Here is a 27,629-nt window from a genome sequence, read left to right as displayed (position 1 = left end):
GGTTTTTAAATTGTTGCCATGACTAATTAGTGTTATCTATTTAGGGTGTTCAATTCTGTTACCAAATAAATAATAATATTTATTGCGAGTCGATAGCCTAAGAGGTCCTTTCTCTTGCAATATGGTATTATGATATTATGATAACTTACAACTGTACATTCATTTGTGGGCTCATTAACACCTAGTGTTGTATAACCTAAGGCTCTAGTACCAGAATGTCATGCCCTAATTTTTTTACAAGGCAAAAATACACCTCAATTTTTTTATTTTATTTATTTATTTTAAAATACTAAGCAACACAACACTGACATAATGAATATTTATGAATAGACATTACAATGGATATAAGATGGTTGCATTATATAAGTTCAGCATGCCTAGTCGAGTTTGCTATCATGCTTTCATCCACTAAATCAACTAAGCTCAAGATGTCACTAATAAAATTAATTTTAGGACCTGATGTTTATATGACAAGTTGAGATTGACTACAATACAAAGTTTTTGTATCAATTAATTATACTCTTATGGATTAACTATCAAACACCCTTAATAATTTTTTTCCTCTAATATTGCATGAAAACCCTAATATATATTGATGTAATTAATTTAAATTTTCTTACAAGTCCATTTATTAAAATGATAAAATCACATTACTTTCATAAAGACTCTAAAGACCCAAGTATCCAACTTAAGAAACTACTTAAATATAAGAATACTAGTTATTTTACTTTTACATTTATTATATATATTCACAATGATCTTTACACTTTTTACAAGATGAACTCTAGGTCACCCAATGTTTTAGATCATATCCCTTCAACATCTTGGCACTAATGGTATCAATCTGTGTATGTTACTCACTATATCTTATATAAAATACTTCTGTCATGTATTAGATTTGAACTTAAGCATTATGTAGATGATTCCTAGAATATTTACCTCAAACATAATTGACCCATACCCTTCAATTTATTATATTATTATTATTCTATTTACTAATCACATAAATTAGTTATCAATGAAAAACCTCGTTAGTCTACTTAAGATTATATCACCCTTAATTAAACTCTTTCTCTAACATAAGCTTTTATCTCCTTTATTAAATTCTTTCAAGAAAACATTATTAACACAAGAGACGCAAAGTGTCATAGTTCCTGCCTAATGTTTGGAAGAAAAAAAAGTAAGTGTAACTTAAGATGAAAGCATAGAGGAGAGAATTGTTCATTAATGTGATTTAGGTCCTGTAAATAGGTAGACAAGAATGATATGTGATGGTATTATAATGTTTGTAAGTAAAAAGTAATACATATATTTTGCAAACAAAAGTCACAACATAAATTAAAAGAATTGCACAATAATTAATTAATGCCTTTCTACATTTCAATTTTACCCATACTAAAAATACTTCTTTTTTCCTATTTAAAAAATTGGATTGGATTTTTTTTTAACTAATAAGATATCTTTAGAGATATGAATCAAAGTTAAAAATAATATTGTTGAAAATTTTAAATAGCATTAAAAAATTATATCTTAATTTAGTAATTGGAAAGTAGCCTTACATCTAGATTCCATTATTTAGTTTCTCCAACTCTTTACAAACATTTAGATTTTAACATACGATAAAAGAACAATAAATCTATAATTAGTTAAAATCTAAATTTAGAGTAAGTTCTCATGAATCTTTAGTGGGCTTCATTGCTTCATATATACAAGAAGCTATTTGAACCAAAGTTCTTTGAAAAAAGTATGAGACTTTGGAGGATAATAAAGGTTCCTCAATATTCTTTGACTTTTTCAGAATACACCATATTTGGACTAGATGTGAAAGCAATGGGAGTACTTGTTATTGCTCACCAAAATAGGTGCTTCCCAAATATGAGCATCCTGTGAGCTAGTTATTAGGCCACTTTGAAATTCTAAAGAGGTTAAGAAATATATTAATTTTAAAATAGAAAGATTTAACAATTTAAGAAATAACAATTGTTTTAGTAAATGGTAAAAAATACATAATATTAATATAATTGAAATTTAACACTTGGAAATATAATAAAATTAAAAATTAAAAATTCTAATATAATAAATAGAAAAATAAACAAATGACTTTTATAAAATTATAAAGCATCAAATAATTGTAAGATTGTTATTTATTAAAATTTGTAAATTATAATTTATGACTGTTATCTATTAAAAATTGTATATAATAATTAACAAAATAAATAAGAGAAAATGCATGTACTTAATACTAATTTTTTTCTACGCCTGGAACACCACACTAAATATAGAATTTGAAAGATGATTATCTTGCATGTGGAGACTATGTGGAAGCACAAAATATGCGCAATTGTCATATTTGAGTGAGGATCACATAGTATATAGTTTACAAATAAAGACACTAAAAGTAGGGCAACATCCACAGAGCCAAATGAGGCTTTCTGAATTGAAAGAGTCTTTAAGGTATTTGATGTTCAAACTCTAAGTCTCTGTATTGTTTTCTTTTCTATTTTTTTGGCTGACTGCAACAACAAAAAATGGAAGAAATACAAGAAAACTTGGAATCATTGAACCAATGAAAGAAAAATTCCCTTTCACACTCTTCTTTTTGCAAACATGGACAAGTTTTCTTTCTTTTTCAATTACTTGCATTCCATGGTTGTATTAGAAATTTAGTAGATTATTCATAGTTCTATAATGGATTGATATTAGGTTTTCATAAAAAAAGAAAATGAGTGTAACAATAAAAAGACATTATGAATTTATTTAGCTTCTACTTTTGTTAACAAATGCTCTGATAAGAGGAAACGTGGATTCAATAGGTGACCGGAGATTAACTTTTTTTTTCAGTAGTACTCTACTGTAGGTCACCTGTGAAATATATGATTAACTTGAATCAAATATTAGTGTAGAGTGGATGTTTTTTAAATTAATTCTGTGAAGATGTTATGGGCTTTTGTAAATAGTCTATTATTTGAGAATTTTAAATATTTTCCAATAACACATATTTTAACTCCAAGGAACCTTCTTTCAAGTTTCTTTATAGTTGGCTATTGTTTGCACAATTTTTTTTTAGATTAATGTCATTTGTTCTAAAAGTTAACAATGACCCTATTATTTTAGAATTAGATGCCAAAAAATGTCTCATTGTTATGTGTTGAGTTCATTATCTTATAATCGATTTGTAGGTTGAAACCCCATGCATCAATTGCTGGAAAAAATTGGGTTGCTCCTCTATTAGGATTTCAACGAGAAAGAACTAGGTTATTTCTATGCTAGGCTCCAGTACAAAAACACAGTTTTTATTAATTGATTTCTAAAACTTTCCTTTTCTTAGAACATGTTTTCTTTTCTAGTTTGTAAAAATGCTCTTTTGAATTCATTGTATTGTGCATTTGAATATTTTTTTGAGATAATTTGCAATTGCTCACTAAGGTTGCCTCAGAGTCTTTGTTAATTGGGACATGCTTCACACTCATAAGAAAGAGAAAAAAAAGAGCTTACGGCTGCCACATACTCGTTATTCTATTGGAAGTCCAAGATAATGACAGGTGAATGACCCCATAATGTTTTATTTATTGTAGATATTTGATATGAAATGATGAAATGAAATAAGTAATAGGGAGATCATAGAAGCTAACACAAAATTTACAAATTAGGTGTAACCCTGCAACCCTGGAGAGTCTAACATTTGATTCTAGTAGTCTTTAGAGTGTGAGGAGCTCTAAATCCTTGCCAAAATTTGAGGGATAGTTCTTGTTATTTACATAGATTTTCTAAAGCTTGAAACATCAATCTAAATCTCTATTTCCTTACCAGTTGAGAATGACAACCAACAACAATGTGATGATAAGAAATTCTTCATCACTCCTGCTAGCCTTGATGCATACTATCTCTACACAGATTTTCTTTTGAGCCTGAATGAGAATGGGGTGATTGCCTAGAGGGAAGGAATATTTTGGGTATGGACTACATGACTTTCCTTGTGATAATGAAGAAGGCAAGGAGAAGAAGATGATGAAATAACAAAGCAGGACCATGACCTTCTTCTAAGAAAGTAGGATTGTTATTGTTTGATGTAGGAAATCTTTGTCCACAAGGCCTACATGACTGCACACAATGAGCACACCAGTTTAGGTGATCTCATTTGGCTTGATAGTTGCTTGTAGCATTTGTTCAAATAGATGTAGGGCTTGTTTACCCTATCCATGATGAGCAATATGTGTTATAGCTTCATGAGTTCAAAGCTTTATACCTTCATTTCTTATCATGTGAAAGAGTTCCTAAGAATAGACATATGGTGGTGGATATGACTTGAACAAAAGATATCATAAATCTATAGATGATTGAATGTGGTGGTGGAGAAAATGGAAAGACAAGTTAGATAAAAGGAAAAGTGTTTATTAATGCAAATTTAATGCAGCGAGCTGAGAATTTCTTTTTAATTTATGTCTCAAAATTTTATTTTCCACCTTGCCTTTTTTGACAGGAGCCAATGGAAGCTCAAATAAATAGCTTTATACTAGTTTTAAAAATATATAAAAAGACTAAATTAAAGTAACAAACTTTAGAGATTGATTAATTTTGAATTTTGATTGGTTACAATAATTGATTTTAATGCACCTAACGGATGCATAAGTATTCCTGCCTACGACAGGAAGTAATAAAGATGGGTTAGGCAACCTTATAACTATCAACCCATTATCCTATTAAAAAGAATATATAATCCTAAACATAATTACCTAACCATAGACTACCCCCACATCCCATTAAATTTCTATTTATTTTTTAATATCTACAATATTCAATACCTACATTACATCTAATCTAACTTTTACATCCTAACACAATTAAAGCATCTAAGTTCCACCTCTTAAATCAATTACTACCCATAACCATTGCTGGGTGACTTTATGGGGAACTCACATACTTTCCAAGTGGATGCCTTCATCTTGATACCACTGCATGAGGTGGAAGGGAGGTCTAACAATAAAGTTAGCCCATGGGATAACTTGAACTCCACCTGTAGACACTCAAAAATGGTTCGCATCTATGGTTTCATCACTTCTTCATACTAATTTTTCCCATTCTCTCATTCTACTAACTTTGATCTTTTGGCCAGATTGACCATATTTCGCCATTTGTATCCCCTTTCACATCAATTTCATATCAACTCAAAATCATATCAAATCAACTTGGAATCATATCAAATCAACTCAGAATCACCCCAAATCAACTCGAAATCACTCGAAATCAGTCCTAATCAATCCAAAACATATCAAACATCCCAAATCAATCATCATTTATCATCTCCTAGGCATTTTTGTAGCTTTTAGTGCCTTGGAAACCTATCAACTTATCAATCTTATCAATTTGACATTAGTACTGTCATGGCTCTTAGTGCTAGGTCAAACTATCATTCATGTCATTCAATCTTTGACATTGTTGAAGTTTTCAATGTCGAATCATGGCATCATTAACCATTTTAATAATATTGATAGCATCCGTCAGTGTTATTATGATCGAACCTTATCAATCAATTTCAATCTTGTAGCATTTACAATGTCGGTTAAATGTTACATATCAATTAATTCATGTCATGTGTCCTTGGCATGTTATCAATTTCGATCTATCAATCAATTTGACCATGGTTTTGGTCTACCTTTTCATCATCTTATTCGATATCCATCAACATCACATTTTCATCAAAGGATACGGTCGCATTCATTTAATCAATTTGGCCAATCATCTGCTAATTTTCTCTATAGGATTAAATAACCCATAATTTAATCCTATTCTTTCTAATTATTCTTCCTAATTATCATCCTCAATTAATTAATTTTATTAATTAATTGGTTTATCATCTGCAAACCATGGAAATTCTTAATTTCTTAAGTTCCATTTTCCATCATTAATTCCATTTTCTACTAATTCTTATTTTGTGGAATAAGAGGATTTTTAATTCAAATATTCCATAAAATGCTCCGTCATCATGACACTTGGATATGACACCTGGTGGATTCTCCTTTGGCACTTGGCTAAGATTTGTCATAATCAAATATTATTACCTCTTACGCATGTCTCTATTTGGCTTCTTTGTCATAGATTCTTGGCTTTAAGTGGGTTGAGGTGTCTTATGATGCATCATAGATTCTCTTCCACATTTAGCCAAGTTTGACTTGCATGTGTCATAGAATCTCACAATTGGCATATTCTGTCATATGCGTCATAGGAATCTCTTGCCACATCACACATCTATGGGTGACAAATCCAATGCCCTCACTTTGAGTGTTGATTATAAAATGAACACTCTTTCTCTCATTTTGGGTCCTTGAATATTTGGATGCTTAAGTTTTGAAAATCCAAATTGTTGAATCTTTGAGTCTCTACTTCTTTGCATGTTGCATTCTTGCTATCACATTAAATCACACTTCAAGTATTCTCATGGCATGATCTACATCATAGGCTTTGGCGTCAATCTTGTGTGCACTATAGGTGAATTGGAGCTACAATCATTTGGAGAAGAAAGAAGAACATGGGAGCTACAAATGGAAAAGGAAGTTTTTTATTATGTTTGATTTCTTTTGTTTAGTTTGGCTTTCATGGTAGACTAGTGGGTGTTAACATATGTTGATTGAGTTTGTGATTTTCTCATAGTATGTTATGCATTTAGCCCTTTTTTTGGTCCTACATTTGGTGAACCCGACGCGAACATGCATATCTAACTTGGGTTTTCTTGTTTGTGCTTGTAGGTGCAAGGAAGGAGCTCACTTGGAAGGGTATAACAACTATCTACTCTTCCTTTTCACACATAGATTAATTAGGGGGTCCAATAAAATTCTTATATGCTATTTTTTCATACATTCTGTTAGCTTTCTGTCCTAGGGCGCACTCTGCTCTGTCAGGGCACACTTGGGACCCCTAGGAGTAGTTTTAGGAGCCCAAAAGACACCAAAGCCTCTTTTTGCTGTTTCCAACTTACCAACTACACCCATCTGGGCCCCAACTATGTCATTGATGTAGTCTACACTGTTTGGGTGCACTTGGGAGTGTAGCTCTGAAAATTTTAGTTTCTGGGTCTTGACTAGGCACCCATTTCCCCACACCCTGCACCTGACTTCCCAACTGCGCCCTAAAACTACCAACTGCACCCAACTGGGCCCCAACTACATCATTGATGTAGTCTACACTGTGTGGGTGTAGTTGGGGATGTACAGAGCCATTTTGGCCTTCTGGGGAGCAATTTGCACTGTCGGAGCACACCTAGGTTCATAGTAAGCACATGCACCAATCAAAATCTGCATTTCAAGCTCCTATCACTCTCTAGGACATAGATTAGGTGATTTTGTGTTACTGATGACCTATTTTCAGCATGTGGCAATCATTGGATGAAGATATGATCATAACAAACTACTGATGTGTGTGCTTTGCAGGACGTTGTCGAAGACCTTGTGTGTCTTTCAAAACTATGTATGTGGATTTCTTAGATTAGATAACATTTTGTTTGGTGCTTAAAAAGAACCTTTTTCTTTTCTTCCTGGCATGTCTATGGTGTTAGATCCCTAGGAGTTGCATTGGATGTATCCTCTCCCCTCGCCATTCGTGGATCTTGGGTGTAAGAGAAATTTGTGTAACTTCTATAGGAGGCCTGCCTTGGACCAAGATACTCGATATTGGTTATGCCAGGCGATGACCTCAAAGTGGTAATGGGCCAAAGCTAGGTCAACATTATAGCCGCTATATAAAATTTGATTACGGTGAAAGTTGTGTTGGCGGTATTGCTACGTGATAGCTCTCCTCCAGTACCCTTGTGGTGCATCAAACCTCGGTTGTCAAGGCTGGGAGACCTTCTGCAGAAGTTTATCATTAACTTGCCGAACGGAATGCCCTTACTAAAAACTATGTTTTAGTGGCCAAAATCCTTTCTATCCAATGGCTCAAGGGGTCACCCATGCCCATGAAGACATTCTACATTCTCGTGGTCCTTAGTAGAGGCAATAGTCCCTTGGGAAGTCATGCCCCTTGGGAAGTCATGCCCCTTGGGAAGCAAATCTTGGTAGCCCTGAGAAGTGAGTGTGTTGTAAGGGGGAGCCTATGGTGCCAAGATCCTAGGTTTTTCACTCTGGATAAGCACGGTTGAACTTTGGTTCAAGTAGTAATTCAGTGGATACAGTCCTAAAAGCCTAGGTTGTGGTGTGTTTGTTAACTTTTTACAACAGTTATTCTTGTCTTAATGTGTCTTGCGTGTGTGTAAAACATAATCAAGATAAAAGCCAAACTGTTAAATTTACACCTTGGATATCATTTGAACTTTTCAAAACCTCACACATTGCAAAAAAATTTCAACCTTTATCAAACTTTACAAACATTGATTCAACACACTCAAACCTTGGAAAACATGGTGACTTGTGCTCTTAAATATGCTTGGCAAAGCATAGATCTCACACTTGCATAGATTTCACTTGCATTCACCTTAGTCCAAGATTAATTCTTACATCATATAGACTTCATATTACACATTTTATTCATCATTTAGTATCTATTACTTTTCATATTGCATCCATTTAGGTTCAGTTTTACTTTCCTTAGTTTTTGCATTCCCATCTCAGAATCAACACTTTGCATTCACCGCCTTGCATATTTGCATACCTATTCATCATCTTGACCACTTTATCCATCATTATAGGTGTCCTAATCATCATTTTGAGCATCCAAACTGGCCCTAACACTGTCCTCTACCATTTACCTCTCTGTGACATCAATCCTGAAACCATAGCTTCCAGAATTGCCTCAGTTTCAGACCAGCTTACCAACTGCACCTAGAAACTACCAACTGCATCCAACTGGGACCCAACTACATCATTAATGTAGTCTACATTGTTTGGGTGCACTTGGTGGTCCTGAGATTCAGTTTTGGGTTCCAGATAACATTTTGGGTCTTCAACAGTGTCCTTAGGTACCTGGTTAGCTCCCCTTGCACTAGCTTGCCCAGATCTGCATTCTACAACACCTAATCATCATCACCTTCACTTAATACATCATTATATACATCATAACCTTCATTTTTCATCTTCCAACCCATCCTAACATCAACCCCAACATCTTGGCTTCCTGGCATGTCAGTTTGGTAACCATACCCCTCAGAATTAGCAAACATTCTTCCTAGCTTACCAACTACACCTAGAAACTACCAACTGTGCCCAAAATGGCTCCAAGTGCATCAATAAAGTAGTTGGTACTATTATGGTGCACTTGGCACTGTTATGGTGCACTTGGGTACCTACATGACCATTTTTTCCTTCGAACTGCACTTTAGGAAGCCAAAATTGCATCTAGGAGCCTCTAGACCTACCCATTCTGCACTTGACCCAAAACCGTATCCTGCACCCAAAATTCCCTTTTTCATCATAGGAATTGTCCATATCACATATCTACTCAACATCACCATCATTTCAAGTCCTCAAAATGTCATTTTGAACCCCCAAAACCTTTAAATTTAGTCAAAAATCTAGACAAAGTATAAGTCTTAGAGTATCTCCTAGTGTTGACGGATAATGGATCTTGACTAGTCTTTTTACCTCTTTTCTTATCATTTTCTTTTGTCAAAATCTATCTATGTCTTGATATATTTGACCTTTTCATCTTTTATCAATTTGATCTTTTCGTCTTTTATCAGTTTTTGGTCAAGATCCAAAGTCCTTTATCACAAGGTTAAACTCTTAGGCAAAATACTTTCAAAAGGTTTTATCTAAGTTCAAAAATTTCCATATACCATTTTCATAGCATAATCATATACCTAGCATCCCTAAATGTTATTTTTACCTACCCTAGTGGTATATACCCTTCATATTGCATTGATCAAAATCCTCAACATTATTTTCACTACCAAACCCTATCAAATTGTCCATCAACCAAATTACCTTCTTGAGCATTTACCCTCATTTTGCATGTCCCAAACATCATTGTGAACCCTATAACATCATCCTTTTCATGATATACCTTGCATAAATCAACCTTTAGCATCCTTAACAAGTCCAAAAAATAACCCTAATTGTCATTTTGCATACCTTAGAGTCATTTTCATCCCCTCTAGTCAAACTTCAAAACATCACCTTGCATTTTGCATTTGCATAATATCCCTAGGACATTTTCACTTTGCACATCAAAATCATAATTCATTTAGCATTTCCTCACATTTCATAACATTCCTAAACAATTAAAAATCCCAAAAATACTCATATCTTGCATACCCACCACTCTAAAATCACCCAAAACACTCAAAAATTCCATTGCATTTGCACTCTTAGGTATCATGCCAGCACTTACTAGGAGACAATCAACTCAGAGACCTGAGGAACTCTATCAACCTTTGTTTTTTGAGGCACAAGCACAACCAAAACCTCATCCAAGACAAAGAAATATCAAGAAAATCCAACAAACCTTTGACGAATACCAAATCGAGGCATCACAACCATTACTAGCAGACCCCTTGAACATGTATCTGCAGGATCCTCAAGCTATGGCACAACAAACCTTGAACAATACACCTACCATGAGATTTCCTCCAAACACTTCCCCCACACATGGGATGTTTCAATGGAGTCCTAACTTTGAACCTATATTCATGCCAATGCCACTAGGAGGAGGAAGTGTACCAACCTCACCTAAAGATGAACAATCACATGCATTTGAATTCAGCCAACCTGACACATCAAACATACAACAAGGTATTGTACACCTAAGTGATGACTCTAACACTGATTATGGCATCACTAATGAAGAAATTGCTAGGGCATGTCAAGACAAAAGTTTTCACAAGAACTTCAAACATTTGGCAACACAAGAAATTGTCAAATTTAACCCAAACTTGGAAGGTCCTAGGTCCAAAAATCAAACCAACACAAAAATTGAAAACATCCAACCCATGATAAATTTGGAATTAGACAAGGGAAAATGACCTTTGGAGTTTTCAAACACAATAATGGAACCTATAAGGTCCCATCAAGAACCAACAATTGAAATCCTCCAAAGTACATTTGAACACATCAATGTTAACCCCTTGTTTGATGAAATACCACCAATCCCTAAACACCCCAAAAGGACATTAAGACTTGATTTTAGTCACATGATGCAACAACAAGATGCACCTAAAGGGACCCATGCTCTAGGGATGCCAGACATACCTTCTTTGGAGGCAAATCAACAAAGTACACCTTTTCTTGTAACTTTACCCCATGCTACGACATCAAACACTATGGAGCCTCTCAAAATACAACATGTGAAACATCAAGTGCAAACATCCCTATAGATGCACAAAGGAAAAGTCTTATTGACATTACACCCATTCCTAATAGGGACACATCTCATAGTCAAGTCAATATGATGTCACAAGTAGAAACATCTAAAACACAAAGGTACCAAAACAACAATACAAACATGACGTTCAATTCTCAAGGACTTAGTCAACCCCCATGACAACAACAACCTACAATGGTACAAGGACTCAACACTTCCAACGCACAATCAAGTCTACTTGACACACATCCCACATATCAACAACAACATCAAACACAATGACAACAACCACAAGTGGGGAAAACATCCAACATTCCTAACACGCAATCCCATATGGACCCACTTGACTTACACACAATTTATCAACAACAATTTCAGTAGCAATTCCAACAACAACAAATGATATTTGCTAAACAACAAGAGCAACTCAAGCAATAGTTGGAATACCAAAAATGCCTTGAGAAACAAATTGCATACCAGCAACATTTGTTACAACAACAACATGTGCCACAAAAACCTCAACAGATACCTCTAGAACAACAAGCACACACATGCTCTCACATACAACCAACAAAGGTATCCCAACCACAACCACAACACACAACACAACAACAACACATGGTACAACAATCACAACCAATCCCACAACAAGTGCCACATCAAATACCACAAAAAGTTCCCCAAAAAAAGGGACCTTTTTGTCTTTGAGGTGCCAACTTACCTCCACCACCTAGTGACACTTCATCAGACTCATCAGACACAGAAATCTCAGAACCAAGTAAACATAGTTCTCGCCACAGCAAACGGTCTACTCATAGACACAAAAGACTTGAAGGAAAGACCATAATGCAAAACCCTAATGAAGAACTATTACAACAATTCAAACAACTTTCCAAACAAGTTGAGGCATTGGGAGTCCAAAAGAAATAGGCTCTATATACAAAAAGGGACCTACGTCCTAATCCATTTGATAAAAGTCTATATATGCCTCCATTCCCAAGACACTTTGAGGCTCCACGGTTTGAAAAATACCAAGGAAAAGGAAACCCCATTGATCACATCCAAGAATTTTGTGCTTCATGTACCGAACTCAGTGATGAGCCCACTTACCTTATGAGATTGTTCCCTCATTCTCTAAGTGGGCCTGCACTTGAATGGTACTCCAAACTTCCTAGTAATATCAAATCTTGGTAAGAGCTAGCAGACAAGTTTATCTCCCACTTTGCCTTTAACATCACAAATGAGGTGACACTTTCTAATTTGTGCTCAACTAAACAAAATATAGGAGAATCATTCATCACATTCTTACTGCATTGGAGAAGCTTAGTTAGTCAATGCTCATTAGACATCCCTGAAGAACAACAAGTACACTTGTGCATTGAAAACTTAGTCCTGGACTTAATGTATGAACTCAAAATCAAGAGTCTAAGAACCATTACTAAACTAATGAAAAAAGGGGCTAGTATTGAGGATGCTCTTATCCGTAAGGGATTCCTCAAGATAAACAAAGAAAACACAGACACCAACTCGTCTAATTACAAGGCAAAATTTTTCTCCAAAAACAAGAATGTGACTAATGATGGTATTGTGGATGCTTGCACAATTAGCACATCACAACCTTAATTGACTTTGAAAGGTGTAAACCCTACAAATTCACAAACCTCTAATCAAACATCAGCTCCACAATAGAAAACTGAGACTCCCACACAAGATAAACCTCGAAGACATCCTAGAACTAGAGACAAGAAATTCACACCATTGGGAATACCACTTGAGACTACATTACAACAGTTACTGAGTAATAACTTCCTGCAATTACCCCCAATCAAAGATGAACCATTGACTAAAGCTGATTGGTGGGATGAAAAAAAGTATTATGATTACCATCGCACCAAAGGACACAAGACTTCATCATGCTTCCAACTGAAACATGCAATACAAGATCTTATTGATAATGGTGTCATCACGGTTGATCCATCACTATTAGCATCCAACTCTGATCACACTATTTTCAAAGATCCTTTGGGTAATCATGACAAAGAGAAACCCTCAAGTTCAAACTCAAACTCGCAAGATAATGTGAATTACACATGCACCGGCTATGACTACACCATCAATTGCTTTAATGAGTCTAACTACTGCGTATTCACATTCACATTGAAGGCTGAAGACCCTTGTTGTTCTATCACTACATGCCGTAGCAAGATCACCCTACCTGGAGCCCCATCTAGACCTACGGCTTCTACTAGACCTGCACCTCCAAGTAGACCTATTGCTCCTACTTCATCTGATTATAGCCTTGTTGAACAACTCGGAAAAACCCCTACACAAATATCCATTTTGGACCTACTGCGTGCATCCCCCCAGCACCAGAAGATCTTGGAGCAAGCCCTTAAAGAGTCAGTAGTCCCAGATAACATTGATGTTTCCCAATTCCAAGCCATGGTTGGGAACCTATCTGCATCACAACATATCACTTTTTCACCCCGAGATATTACTAAGGACAAACCTAACCATAATGATCCCCTTTATCTCGAAGTCTTCATCCATAATGCCAAAGTCAGACATGTCTTAATAGATGGAGGAGCAGGACTGAACATCTATACTCTTAAGGTTGTCAACAATTTAGATTATTCTAAAGATGATGTGGATCCATCTTGAAGAATCTCAATAAAATCTTATGATGACGGTGAACGCTATTCCAAGGGCATCGTCACATTACCTGTTAGAGTTGGTCTAGCTACTGAAAATAATTGTTCCATGTCCTAGACATCAAAATGAATTGCAACATGATTCTAGGATGCCCTTGGCTTCATACTATGAAAGCAATCCCTTCTACATATCATCAATGTCTGAAGTTTTCCTATGACAACGTGGAGGTTACCATCCTTGGCGATCCAGATCCTTTCCAATTTTTTGCTAATCTAAGAGATGCTACTACATTCCAAATCCCAACAAACAATGAAGCACAACCCACAAATTCCTCTAAGTATGTGGATGCTGATATACTGCTCAATAAAGCTAAGGAAAAGATGTAGATTGAAGACAATGGGTGTGGAGAGTACTTTATGTTTCAAGTCTCTCACATTAGGGAGTCACTACTTTCTCCCATCAGTAAAAAGAATGATACTTCTATCAATGAGAATACATCTGTATGTATTGAGAAAGCAAAAGCAAAATGAGAACCGACTTTGATAGCTCCTAGCAAGTATGGACTTGGGTTTACCATCATGCATAAACAAGGTTATGATGGCTATAGTGGTCTTGGATCTCAAAAACAAGGAATCATTGAACCTATCACTACAGACGAACAACCTCCTAGTTTGGGGCTTGGATTTAAATCATTACGAATAGGTCCTCCTAGTACTACGGTACCTATGTGTAAGACTATGGATGTTTTGAATGATGAAAAGGCATCTGAGGATATCCCACCTAAAACCAACAATCCCCTAGCCTCTGAGCATAACCTCAATGACCCAATTGAATCAGTTACCCATGTATCTACCTTCAACCAAAGCCCATTCAACACTGATGATGACATCTCCTCAAGTTATCCTGAAACTTTGGATTGGGACCAATGGGGACCACCAATTTTTGATCGATTCGACAATGATGACACTCTTATAATAGAATTTGATGGCATTATGACTGAAGATCATAAAGAAGAAGTTTCTGCTAAAGAGAACACATTGACATATTTTGGGGAGCCAACTCCACTTTCTCGTTACAAAGCAAAAAGAGAAAAAGATAGCAAGCATAGGTCTCTTGGTGAAAATCAAAAGGCACCATTAGACTATAAAAAATCAAAAGCTAAGCAACTTTCATTGATACAAAATGAAAAATATGATGCCATGAATATCAATGTTCCAGTGTTCAACATGCCACAAAGTCTTTTGGAGCTCTCTCAATCAGCATTCATGCGGAAGGTCATTGGTCTCAACCCTCCCAACCCTCCCTTATATCCCTTTGTTTATCCCCCAATCCAACCACCAAATTTGTCCTATAACCAAATTCAGTCCTTTATCCAACAAGCCTTTACATATGTCATCATCAGTGACATCCCACATGACATTTCTATTGACCGAATTATCCTTAGATGCCTTGATTCACAAGAGATAGACATTGTCTTACATATGGTACATGATAGTATATCTCGAGACCTTTCTAGTGGTTTGATTTTCGCTACAAACTCGGAACAAATCCTCCATAGTTATGGTCAATCATGGATCTAGAGCTCATTAGCTAGCATCACCAACAATAGATATATTCTCAGCATTTGTTAGTGACATTCTTGATTTTATCTAAAAGTCCTAAAAAAATATCAAAAAAAATAGTAAAAAGTCATGAAAAAAGCAAAGAAAAAAGTGAAAAAAAAAGGGATGCCTTGATGAAAACCTGGCAAACAGGCATCTTGGCACGAAAATTTGAGTCAAGAGAAAAAATTTCATCCAAAAGTGAAAACCTGGCAAACAAGCGCTTTGGGCAAGTACCATGGTGAAAACCTGGCAAATAGGTGCCATTTGTAGTCATTCATTGCTCCTCCATCTATCAAGATTCCATCTGGTCTTTTCCCCCCTCTATCATTCCTTGATCGTACCCTTCATATTGCAAGACATCCTTGGTTCCTTATCATGGCTCACAAACTAGTTAATGTCCTTCATTACCTTGCTTAAGTATCACTTGTCTACACACACACTCTGTCATTGGCCTCTGTACATAATTTGCGTCTTGTCTGGGGGCATATTACCTACATAGTGCGTAAGTTTGAATTTGAACTAGGGGCATACCCTTAAGTGCTTTTTATCCATTGGATCTATTGCATAACGGATTGGAGCTAACACTTGTATATGCTTATATGATCCTAAAAAAATCCCTAAAAATCATAAAATGTCCTGAGAAAATCACTAAAAATCACATAATATCTTGAAAAAATCCTAAAAATTCAAATACGATCCTGAAAAAATCCCTAAAAATCATAAAATGTCCTGAAAAAAACCTAAAAAATGTAAAATGACCTGAAGAAATCAGTTACACAAAAAAATCAAATAACTCATCAAAAATTTGCAATAAACTTTACACATTTTCACTATGGGTAACCACCCCTTTTGCATAAACACTTGCACTTTGCAGACTGAAAATCAAAGCACTACACTTTCAAGACAATCACACTATCTGACCAATGTGAACCAACAATCAATCCAACATGTCACTATGAACTTATCAACTGAATCCACAAATAGCGCTATCACATTATCAACCTGTTGAACACCATCTAAACGCCTAAAACACTAAAAAGCAAATAATAATGGACAAAGATAGCTGTTGGCTCACGCTGTTTAGTGAGTGATTTACTTTTTGCTTTGTTTTTCTTTGATCATGTTCCTATGCCACTCGATGATATAAAACTAATCTATAAGACTGGTCGGGATGGTTCATGGTCATCTTTTTCCATTTCTGTCTATTATAATGTACCTCTGAGAGTATGGGGCATGTACATATGCCTCAGGAAGGACAAGGTCATTCTATGTTTGCATCGTGCTTGTTTACATAAAAGGCTTGCATTTGCGCTTTGGCCCTTTATGCCATGATGAGTTGCATTCCATTTTCCATATCAAAATAAATCTCCATTTGACATATAGTGCACTTCCTAGAAGCAAAAGTCTTTCCATCATAATAACATCTCCTCATCTCATCTTTCTTCTTCATATCATTCTCCATCACCATAATCATGTCTTCTAATTCACCAAATCATCTTCATCTTGCATTCATGCATTCCTACATCATCCTGCACTGTCAATCAACTTTTTGTGGCTTTCCACTTGGTTCAACCTTAGTTTGACATTTGTCTCATCATATTTGACCAAATATGACCATGTTTGATGATTTACCTCACATTATGACATCTTTCCATCATTTTGGGCATGCATGCACAGTTTCGGGTCATTTTGAGTCCAATCGAGCTAATTCTAGGTCCCGGAGCCTTTTAGGGCACAATCTGCACTTTCAGGGCATAGTTGGGCTTCCCAAGTGTGTCATTGACAAACTTGGTACTATCATGGTGCACTTGGGCTTACCAAGTGCGTCAATGATGCACTTAGTTGAGTTCTGGGCGCAGTTGGGGACCTAGGATGTCCAAAACTGCTCCTAGAACCCCTAGGTTGCACTCTGGAGGCCATAACTTTTGCCTTTCAACTCCGATTTATGAACCGTCAGTTGCATTGGACTCATATATTTCTTGTGAAAAAAATGAGCTATAATTTTCATTATTTGGTCAACATATTGAGTTTTAATCCTTGCAATTACTCTTGGTCTCCTAGTTCCCCCCCGTCATGTTGATTTTGGCCCCCAGAGCCTTCTCGGGCACATTTTACACTTTTTGAGACCACTTGGGCTTCCCAAGTGCATCATTGACACACTTGGTACTGTCATGGTGCACTTGGGCTTAAAAAGTACGTAAATGACACACTTGGTTGAGTTTTGGGTGCAGTTGGGGACCTAGGATACCCAGAACTGCTCTTGGAGCCCCTATGTTGCACTCCGGAGCCCATAACTTTTGCATTTTAACTCAGAATTGCAATCCGTCAGTTGCATTAGATTTGTATCTTTTTTTGGAAAACATGAACTATAATTTTCATCATTTTTTGTATTTCTTGAGTGGTGACCCATGCAATCACTCTCGGGCTCCTGATTGACCCTGTTTTGCACTCTGGACCTCATAACTTTCACATCTTAGCTCTGATTTGTGATCTGTCAATTGCTATGGTTTTGTCTTCTTGTTGTCGATAAATTTACTTATCATATGCTTATTGTTAGTCAATTTCTCTAGGGGGAACCCATATATATCACCCCTACTGGGGCATGTTGTAGCTTTCTCATCAGTTATTCTTTGATACAATGCTCTAAATCACATTGTATCAAAGAGGGGCAAAATGTAGACACTCAAAAATGGTTTGCATCTATAGTTTCATCAGTTCTTCATACTAATTTTTCCCATTTTCTCATTTTACTAACTTTGATCTTTTGGCTAGATTGACCATAGTTCGTCATTTGTATCCCCTTTCACATCAATTTCATATCAACTCAAAATCATATCAAATCAACTCGAAATCATATCAAATCAACTTGGAATCACCCCAAATCAACTCAAAATCACTCAAAATCAGTCCTAATCAACCTGAAACATATCAAACTTCCCAAATCAATCATCATTTATCTGCTCCTAGGCATTGTTGTGGCTTTTAGTGCCTTGGAAACCTATCAACTTATCAATCTTATCAATCTAACATTAGTATTGTCATGGCTCTCAATGCTAGGTCAAACTATCATTCATGTCATTCAATATTTGACATTGTTGAGGCTTTCAATGTCAAATCATGGCATCATTAACCATTTTAATAATATTGACAATGTCTATCAGTGTTATTATGATCAAACCTTATCAATCAATTTCAATCCTGTAGCATTTACAATGTCGGTTAAATGTTACATATCAATTAATTCATGTCATGTGTCCTTGGCATGTTATCAATTTTGATCTATAAATCAATTTGACCATGGTTTTGGTCTACCTTTTCATCATCTTATTCGATATCTATCAGCATCACATTTTCATCAAAGGATACGGTCGCATTCATTTAATCAATTTGGCCAATCATCTGCTAATTTTCTCTATAGGATTAAATAACCCATAATTTAATCCTATTCTTTCTAATTATTCTTCCTAATTATCATCCTTAATTAATTAATTTTATTAATTAATTGGTTTATCATCTACAAACCATGGAAATTTTTAATTTCCTAAGTTCCATTTTCCATCATTAATTCCATTTTCTACTAATTCTTATTTTTTGGAATAAGAGGATTTTTAATTCAAATATTCCATAAAATACTCCATCATCATGACACTTGGATATGAAACCTCGTGGATTCTCCTTTGACACTTGGCTGAGATTTGTCATAATCAAATATTATTACCTCTTACACATGTCTCTATTTGGCTTCTTTGTCATAGATTCTTGGCTTTAAGTGGGTTGGGGTGTCTTATGACGCGTCATAGATTCTCTTCCACATTTAGCCAAGTTTGACTTGCATGTGTCATAGAATCTCACAATTGGCATATTCTATCATATGCATCATAGGAATCTCTTGCCACATTGCACATCTATGGGTGACCAATCCAATGCCCTCACTTTGAGTGTTGATTATAAAATGAACACTCTTTTTCTCATTTTGGGTCCTTGAATATCTGGATGCTTAAGTTTTGAAAATCCAAATTGTTGAATCTTTGAGTCTCTACTTATTTGCATGTTGCATTCTTGCTATCACATTAAATCACACTTTAAGTATTCTCATGGCATGATCTACATTATAGACTTTGGCTTCAATCTTGTGTGCACTATAGGTGAATTGGAGCTACAATCATTTGGAGAAGAAAGAAGAACATGGGAGCTACAAAAGGAAAAGGAAGTTTTTGATTATGTTTGCTTTCTTTTGTTTAGTTTGGCTTTCATGGTAGACTAGTGGGTGTTAACGTATGTTGATTTAGTTTGTGATTTTCTCATAGTATGTTATGCATTTAGCCCATTTCTCTGGTCCTACACCACCAATGTTTAAATAAATTTAAGGTGCCTAGTCAAGGGTCTTATCAGCCTAGAAATCCACACCCAACTATTTTCAAACTTGATGATGGAATGATAGGGCAGGGACCACTATCCTCCAACCAAATTTGAAGCCCCCATTTTTTTAAAGCTTCCCTCAATCTCAAGGAAGATGGTCGTTTGAAAAGGGGTAAGATTATGTCAGAATTTAAGTCCTTATGTACCCTTATTCCAAGGTGTATTCGAGAAAAATATGATTGCCTAGGGAAGATTAAAGTCTTATATTTATTTTATTTATTTTTTATTTTCTTTGTTGCTTTGTTTAATGCCCTTGAAGGATGACGCTATGACTCTCACAGGATTATCTTCAAAGAAGAGTGTTATATTTTTATTTTTATTATATATATATATAGTATTATTATTATTTTACTTCTTATTCTCAAGGTGATTAGACATCTATGTTTTAGAGGCAACTTCTTGTTTTGAATTTCGTTCCTAGCCTCACAGGTAGAGGTGTCCAATTAAATAGAGTTATAGGTATGTCCTATTTAATAATATATTACTATATAATTTAGTGGAAGTTATTTTCTTACTTTCTATACAAATTCCAGAAAGATAAAATGTTCACCTACATCAAGTTATTTCTTATACTCTATACATTCTATTTTTTCTAATTAATTTTCTTCTTTTATAGTCTAGGGTACCCACAGTAGATTATTGCAATGATACATTAGGAGTTACTTGGTATGTTATGATCGACTAAATCAATGGACTTATTGATTCATTTAGACAATAAACTCAATACAAAAGCACGTAACAGAAAGTATAACATAAGTCCTAAATGAACATATTGATTTAATCTAATCCATGAATAATGAAATTTATTAAACCATTTGGTCAAGATCTAACGTTGGATTCACATGCAAGGAACCAATTCAATGTTGCATATACATCTATTATTCAAGAGAGTTGAAGTTATAATATCATTCCAATACCATTCCATGATCTATCCTTCCTAATATACAAATCTTCCATGATAATTAGGTTCATTCTTGCAATCTACATAGGAGTGAAAGAGCACAATATCTTAAAGGATCAAAATAACTTATCTTCCTAGACATTATACATGCTTTCTCAAATAATTCTTATATTACACAAAAAGGTGACGAAATGTCCATCACATGTTAACACAATGAAAGTGTTATTCACTAAACATGGATATTTCAAAAAGACTCCTTGTTAATGAGTAGCAAACACTACTCTTGAAATACATTTAAATAAACACAACAAGATGGATTTGGCTTACAACACAAAAACTCAAATACAACAAAGAAGGGTCTTCATCTCCTTGGCACAATCTCTTCCCATCACAAAGAGACAACACAAGAGCTTTTCAAAATCATGAACATTGAGAAAACATGAACGTACTTGGATCTTCTCCACTTGAAAAAGGTGAAAACCCTAATACTTGATGGCATGCATCTTCACAAAACTTGCACATAACACACACAAATAGGAATCATGGAGGCTCACCTCCCAACCTAGGCTTCTATGCAGCCACCCCCGATCAGGGGAAACAAGATCAAAACCAAGTTTCATTACAATCTTACAAATGCATGAACATCACATTTCAACACTTAACAATCCCATCCCAAGGTATTTCACAAAGTTTCACCATTGGAACATTGAACATAGGTTGAAGGTGTGCTCTCAAGGAGGTTTGTCATATCATATCATATCTGATTTTCCATAAACAACTTTGACGCCCCTTTGAGGCTTCATAAAAATCATCGAACACACACTACCAACCACTTTAGCTTCCTTCAAACCCATACTTCATTTACTTCCTTTATTTGCCACTTTTCCATTATCACCCACAAGATAGAAATGAATGAAAGTGGCATACAATGGAGCCCATAATCCAAGGTCCTCAATCATGTAAGCCTAACTATGCCCTTCCCCCTAGACTTCTCTTCCCTTCCCACAAGGGTGAGTGAAGCACTCATACCCATGATCACATTCACATTCCAATCCATACAAGAGAACAAAACCAAGAAGAAAAACCTTGAAATTTTCAAGAACACAACACATTCTCACAATGCCACAACACAATATCAAAATCCATAATGCAACAAGAACACAATACATTCTCACAATGTCACAACACAATATCAAAATCCATAATGCAAGACTCCTACTACAATGCATACTCCATTGACACATTCCTCATACTTGCAAATCTACTTTACAATACTCAAGGATGAGAATAAAGCATAGTTTGAAACACTAACCTTGGTCCAAGCTAGGGTAATGATAGTTGTAGTAGAGCTGCCCTTCCTTCTAAAATCTGACTATTTCTAAACATAGAGAGTGGGTGAAAAAATCACTAATTTGTCACCCTTCCTCTAAAAAGACTTTCTACCAGCCCTTTATTAGTAGGAACATCAAGCCTCCTTTTTCTTACATTATTGCTCCAAAATAAGAAAGTTGACCCAGTGGGATGGTGATTTGGTTCAAGAGGGCTTGGTTTAAGGGGTCCCCTAAGCTAGGTAATCACTAAAATAGTTGAATTTAGGTCCCTAACAAGTTCTACTACCATTAGGGTGGCTTATTTTCAATAAAAAGTCACTCTAGGATCTCATTTAGGCTCCCTAAAATCCCTCACAAGTTTGAATTCGAAAATCAACATGATGTTCACCCATCCTAACACTTTCTCCCAAGTGGGTGTACTTAAACATTAATTGAAGAAAATGAAAGAACTAAGATTAAGTGACCTTCTGACCAACACTCTAGGTGACATGTCATCAACACATAGACAAATGCAAGTGTCAAGTGACACATTAAAATACATTACACTTCACCATGACATGTCCTTAATGCATCCAAATTAAGATTAAACATTTTCTAATGCAAAGAAATTTACATTATGAAACAAACCACTTTGACAACAAGGATTTTGAATCTTCTAAAGATTTTCCTTGGTTAAACTGTGTTTACATAGGTTTGGAACTTGTTTCCCCCAAAAATTTCCACAGTTCCACTTCCTACACATTAAACTTAACCATCAATATTTCAATGAATTATTATAGAAATACATATCGATAAGTTCAGAATGATCTAGTATCACATAATTCACATTAACATATACAATTAACTTCAATCTATTCATTTCCATAAAACATTCAAAACATTGCAATATCAAAATATGTGTATCAACATTTATCTTTCTTAACATAACAAAATTATCATTCTAACACTATTACAATACTTCTCTATCATAAACATGAAACACTAAGGTCATATTCTATTACATCATTAAAACAAATAAATGGTTCTCAATATATGTCTTAAGTGAAGATCATTAATATGGGAACATGTAACTAGTATCTTTTCAGTCAACTAAATCATAACAACATTCCTAACAATACCCCTTTATTACATTATGAGGGTGTGTGTGTTCTAGGGTTAATCCCTCAAGCCAATAGAATATTCTAAACTTATTTCATCATGATTTAAAAACAATCTACAAATGCAACTACTTATGTTTTGTCATTTTTATAATCTACATCCATTGTTATTTCTTAAGAGAGAAAATGTTAATTCATCTTTCCTGATTTGGCTAGTGGATCATTCTATAAATCCTTTGATCGCATCTATAGCTTGAACATCTAGAGTGCCATTTTCATGTGATCTTATCTATTCAACCTAATGTTATTGAATGGGTATTACACTTATAATAACCAAAATCTTCTTTAGTCTCTAATAAGATCTTATAATTCATTATTAGTAATGAAAATTCCAATCATAACCTAACTAACTCCTAATCATATTTATTTCATCAAGGTCTATAATAGGGTACTAGTGTTGGCCTTACATCCTCCCCACTAGCTAACAACTTCCTCCTAGAAGTCTCTATAATCAGGGACACAACTTCCATATATAGGGCTTACTTTGATCCAACAAAATTGTTCCACTTAGGCATTGCCTTAAGATCAACTTCCATTCCTAGAAGTTTCACATATAATCAAACTACAGACTTATAAAATATTGTTCTATAGCTCATAGAGGAATAATTTTTCTTAATATTGATTAACTCACCATTGACTTGTCTGGATATCATTCCAAGTTAGGTTACCTACCAATATGTAATATAAATATATTTTTGCTAACTTCTTTCAAGATGGATAGGGTGACTATCATTTATACCTAGAATTTTTAGGCTCATCACATTCAACACCCTTATCCAAAGTCCTCAGCATGGTATGAAATTGAGGTATATTCATTTGAGGGTTAAAGTATTTCCATGTCTATAGGGTTTGATGAAATCGTATCTCATGGTGAATGGAAGGGTGGTATTCTAATTTCCTTATGATGGTTGTCAAGAATACTCCCTGAAATGACCAACTTATGACATAACACAATTAGAAAAATTACTCATAAAATAACTTAAAACAAAATAAAATCACCAATTAAACATAAGTGTTCACACAATGGTAAAATTTTCATTAAAATAAGTCATGTCCCAATGTGTGTTGTTCTTTCTATCATTTGTATATTGTTCCTTATTCTCCTCCCTTGTAGTTCAATAGGAGGCTTATCTTTTTCAGGCATCACTTCCAATGGGTTTCTTCACGTGTGCTAAGATCTAGAGTCATTAAGTCTCATAGCTATTGAGAGGGGGTTATATAGAGATCCTTTTAAATTTGAACTTCCAAAAGGTGAGGATAATATCCTGTCATATCATAATCCTTAGTAGGTTTTTAAATTGTTACCACTACTAAAAATGTTAAGAATAGTGTAGATCTATCAGGATTTAGTCATGTTTATTTTGATAAATTGGGTAAAGTAGAGAAAAACCAAGTGGAGAAGGCCATATATGCCATGATGGAAAATTTTGAGACAACCCCAATAGAAATTGCCAACTCAATTCCAAAAAGTCTACATGACATAGTTGAGAAAAAATGGCACTATTGTCTAAACCTAGAAAGACAAATTAGGGAGACCGCACTAGCCCAAGTGATGCCTGAATTGACTAAGGTATGAATTTTTAAGGTTTTGAAGAAGTATGTAGTTAGGTTGACACCTAAATACAAAGCCTTTATCATTTTACAAAATAATATTGAGGATGTTGTCAAAAGGTCCACATAGATATGGAAACTCACTTATGGGTTAACTATAGTGAAGAAAGGAGAACCAAAACCCATTGAGGTCAAGGATGTTGAATATGATGATGAAAGAGATAACACTATTGAGGAAGGAATTGAAATGGACACAGATGACAAGGCAACAGCTAAGCCAGAGTAGCAACAAGAGGAATAGAGTGTGCAAGACATACAATTTATGAATGTCAGTCCTCAACATGTCACAATTGAGACCACTAAAATAGTAATTTTCAAGGATAGTTATGATCTATTAGCTCAAAAAATCAATCCCCTTACCAAAAATGATTTGAAGAAGATATTAAATTAGTCTACACTGCAGGCCAAACTTTGTCATAATTATGTTTTGGTCAGTGTGGATGAGCTACAAAAGTCAGTGACTGATGTTACAAATGAAAAGATGAATCCAAAAGAGCCACCTTCTACCATCCCTCTAGTCATTAATGTATAGCCTTTGGTCCAAATTCTAGAAGATACATCTAAAAAAGTTGATACAATTGTCATGATTGATACTTTAGAGAAAAGCATAGTGGAAACACATGTTTCTACTATAGAAGAGGGCAAGCCTAGAGAGAGAGAGAGGGAGAGAGAGAGAGAGAGAGAGAGAGAGAGAGAGAGAGAGAGAGAGAGAGAGAGAGAGAGAGAGAGAGAGAGAGAGAGAGAGAGATGACACAACTTAAGGATAAAAATGTCATCCAAGCTCTAAAATCTTTCTAGTATCTAGCACTCCATCAATTCATACTCTTTAGAAGCTAAGCACGGATGCCATACATCTAACAAAGCTGATAAAATTACCAAGATTCATAATGCAAAGAAAAGCATAGTGGAAACACATGTTGCTACTGTAGAATAGGGAAAGCCTGAAGAGAGAAAGAGATGACACAACTAAAGGAGAAAAAAATCATCCAAGCCCTAGTAACCTTACCAATATCTAGCACTCCATCAAGTCATACTCTTCAGAAGTTGACTACTCTATTACAGATCTTAGTGTCGAGCCCAAGTTCACCAAAGGCTGAAGAAGTAATTACATATGGAGATGTGATCCTTGATGAAGAAATTGTTCTACCTAAGTATGATTATGACACCATGACCATATAAAAAATGAGCATATTGTGGCAGGCCCTAGAAAGGAAAAAGCATAAAGAAATGCCTAGGAGAGAGCACAGGAAAAAGCAGGCACCACAAGACATTAAAGATATCTTTCTAGATTCATTTAATCTTATGAGTCCTGATGAGACCAAGCCACTAATGGAAAATCTAACCAACATAGTGGAAAAGGTCAATAATGAAGACTAAGATACAAATTCTAGGTTATTAGAATGGTCAAAAAATAAGTTCCAACACAAAGTGAATGAGAAAATATCTAGTGATATAGTAGTAGCACAAGTTACATTGGCAACTAAGGTTGAGGATGTGTAAAAGGTGCTTGAGAACATATTCTCATTGTACACTAAATTGTGCAATCCCTCACTCTTCATCCAAGAGACCAAAAGTCACATTTTGAGTCTGAAGAGCCAAATTATTGCATCAGGTGAAAAACTACCAATGAATCCAGCTAAAAGTAAGAAGCATTTTAGGACATTGCTTGAAACCTAGAGTTACCTAGTTATATTAATAGCAAATGAGACCAACATAAGGGCACAACTAACTAGCATCCAGGCATTTCTCACCCCTCATATGGAAATTTTGCACAAGGAACTAGGCTATGTTGAAACCCTAATGAAGGAAGACCCCAATCTTTCTACCTCAGATGGTCTAGTCCACCTTGCTACCAAGCTAGAAATCCAAATCAAGTCATTGGATGTAGCATGTGATAATTGGGATGCAACCCTTAAGATGATATTGGATGTCCATAAATCTTTTTTGGACAAACACACAATAAGTGTTTAGCCCATTGACATAAGTGTCAAAAAGGGGGAGATATATTTTTGGGGGAGACATACTTTTGGAGGAGAAGTAGAGAAAATGGGGAGAATGAAATAAGAGACGTAAGGAAGAACGAGAAAAGAGGGAACATAAAAATACAAGAAATATCAGATGAAAGAGTATCAACAAAATAGAGCATAAAGTCAAAGTGTATCAAAAGAGACACATTTACTCAGAATTTGGTTATAGAATAGACCTATCAACTTAGGGGGAGTTATCAAATTTTGAGGTATACAAGTTATTACAAAGTTTTGATGTTTTGAAGTTTTTTATGTAAGCCGAGTTGAGATATGTTATGTTTGTAAGATTGAGGATGATAATGTGTACTCAAGTGTTCTTGATACTCATGTCGAAGGGGGAGATTTTTTATCTCAGATTGGTTTTGACAAGTGAGTGTCAACACACTTGAGTTATTTACTTAGTTCATGCTAAGAAAAACATGTAAATAATAGACCATGCCAAGTCATAGTGAGTATTGAGCCACTCATGTCCTGAGTCACTCAAGCATCGAGTAGATAGTATATGCCGAGTGAAATAGGAGCTAAGTAAATAGTGGAAGCTGAGTGATATAGGTGTTGAGTCATAGTAGAAAGGTTAGTAAATGCTGAGTAAGATAGTTTTGACATATTTGTTTTTAAAGGAACAAATAACTATGTAAACC

Source organism: Cupressus sempervirens, chromosome 11, assembly GCF_028749045.1.
Source record: "Cupressus sempervirens isolate cs-2001-9-10 chromosome 11, ASM2874904v1, whole genome shotgun sequence".
Classification (NCBI taxonomy): Eukaryota; Viridiplantae; Streptophyta; class Pinopsida; order Cupressales; family Cupressaceae; genus Cupressus; species Cupressus sempervirens.
Note: the sequence above shows the minus strand (reverse complement) of the source record.